The sequence below is a fragment of the Arachis ipaensis genome, chromosome B05, assembly GCF_000816755.2.
Source record: "Arachis ipaensis cultivar K30076 chromosome B05, Araip1.1, whole genome shotgun sequence".
NCBI classification, from domain to species: domain Eukaryota; kingdom Viridiplantae; phylum Streptophyta; class Magnoliopsida; order Fabales; family Fabaceae; genus Arachis; species Arachis ipaensis.
The window spans coordinates 4,725,601-4,728,329 of record NC_029789.2 but is presented as its reverse complement, the minus strand read 5'-3'; positions in this window follow the sequence as shown (position 1 = coordinate 4,728,329).

The following is a 2,729-nucleotide window of genomic DNA, read 5'->3' as shown; positions in this document are numbered from 1 at the left end:
AGAAATAACTTTTTATATATTTTTTAATTCTGTATTTAATTTTTTGTGTATTTTTTTAACACACCCACTTACACACGTTAGACACTATTACTACTATGGATTTCGAACCCTTGTGCAACTCTCTCAGTGAGGCAGGTAAACTAAACATAGTTGTTAAAACTAAATTAGACCAATTAATTTAATCGGATAATTGGTGAACTAAATTCTAAACCGATTTGGTCCATCATTCTTATTATTTAAGAAAGAAAATTGGTCAGAATTAGGATGAATTAGTACAGATTGGTCAAAATTACAAGTCAACAATTAAAAAAAAAACTCATTTTTTTAAAATATATAACATATACAAATTATATTATATTTTTTAAATTTATATTTATTAATTAGTGATTTATCGATTAAATTAATAAACTAATAAATTTGTTCCATGATCGATTGGATTATCCATCTGATTACGACAACTATGAAACCAATTGCACATGCTTATTCAAGGATCGATCACAATGATTGAATCTACATACATTCTTTTTTGTTTATAAAAATCTACATTTTCTTTTTGTCCACGGTATGTCAGTATTTTCCTGTCCCACAGGATTCAATAAATTGCTGAATATATAATGCAAAGAGTAAAGTATCATTTTTGTCCCCAATGTTTGGGGTAAGTTTTATTTATGTTCCTAACGTTTAAATCGTCCTATTTGTATCCTTAATGTTTATAAAAGTGATTCAATATTATCCTACTATCAATTATACTAACAAATCAGATTATATTTTTTAATTATTCTCACTTGGATGTATTCATTCTCAATTAGGTCTCACTTGGATGCGTTCAATTTTAATATTATATCCACTATTTGTGTTTAGATTCAATTATGTCCCTAGAAAAGTGAATTATATAAATGTTGTAGGAATTAATTTCAACATTTGATGAGCTATTTTTTGGAGTAGATCATCGATTCTATCCCAGGCATTTGTATTCTAACTTTAAGAAGAGATTTTTAAACTCAAACTAAAGCGCTCATGATGTGTAATTGACAGCAGGATAACATTGAATCACTTTTACAAACGTTAGAGATACAAATAAGACGATTTAAACGTTAGGGACACAAATAGAATTTACCCCAAACGTTAGGACAAAAACGATACTTTACTCTAATGCAAAATTTGAATTCCTAATATTTATTTTTTTTTTTTTTTTTCGGTGAAACCTAATATTTATTTAAATAGACTAATAAATTCACCATTAAACAAATCCAATTCGGTCAATCTACATACATATTACCATCAAGGAAAATGAAACCCTCGAGGTCCAGTAAACAATGGGCCTGCGAAATCGTAACTTCTTTTTGTGTTTTGGGTCATAGAAGTCGTAACGTTCATGTCTGAACTATTTAGATAGATTGGTTAAGTTTCAATAGGTCCAATCACTTCTAGGCTTGAAACATGATTGGCCCAATCACTTCGCAAACTTTTAATCATATAGTTTTCAATCCGGCTAAGGAGTCTCTAGCCAATAATAAACTAATAAATATTTTTGAATTATATTCTGTACTAATTAATAATATTAATTGTCATTAATTAGTAGTTATTTAAATTTTTTTAAAAAAATACAAAATTAATGATTATTAATTGCCTCTTTTTACTCTAATTCACTTTTTACCATTTATTACGTAAACACTAATTTCTCATTTTAAAAAAAAAAATTTGAAATTCTAAAAAACAAAAAGCACCAAAACATAAGATAAAAAATCATCCAAATTCTAAAAAAAAAAAAATACAAAACATAGGAAAAAGAATCATCCAAAACTAATAAAAAGAATCATCCAAAATGTAGAAAAAATAAAAATAGTTAAAAAAATCATACAAAACCAAATAGGAGGAGGAGAAGAAGAGCCGCAGGGTGGCCGGCGACGACGTCTTGGACCGCGTTGCGTGGACAGTGGGGGACTCGTGGTGGCGTGTTACGACGAGTGGAGGAGTCGTCATGGATCGGAGTAGTTGATCGCGCGTCGCGAATGAGACCTGGTGGTGGTTGTGTCGCGACGGATTGAGAGTCGTGGGGTGCGAGTGGCGAGCGATGGGGAGTCGCGATGGGACGCGAGGAGGGTGAAGTAGAAGCGTGATGGTGGCTGTCTTTCTTGCGCAAACGGCATATGAGGTGGCGGATAAGGATGCAAGGACGACCGACGATGGCGCGCGAGGACGGTGCTGCGGCGACGCTAGCGGCGCGAGGATGAAACTGTGGTAACGTGGGGCATTGGGAAGAGGGATTAGGATTTGTGATTTTGTGTGGAGAATGGTGAGTGAAAGTGAAAATAAATTTGAGTAAATTTTGATTCAAAAATGCTATTAATGTGAATTAATCGAATTTTAAATTTAAAAAATTAATTTAAAATTAATCATTATTAATTGAGTTGTTTAATTCTTAACTGGTGAACACTTGACTACCTATACTTTTCCTATAGTTTTTTATTATTAATTATTAACATTTTAAGTTTATGACTTCAAAATAACCAAAATGTTGTAGAGTACGAATCTAATATTTGTAGAGTTAAACTTCAAAATAGTCCTTGAGATTGGTCCCTAATATTTCAATTGTACTATTTACGTCCTTGAAATTGACAAAAATGCACCACGTTAGTCCCTAACCCATTTTCTATTAACGGCGTGATGACGTGGTGTTTAGTGATATGTGTCACTCCATGATTTGGCCACGGTAATGATATGATGAT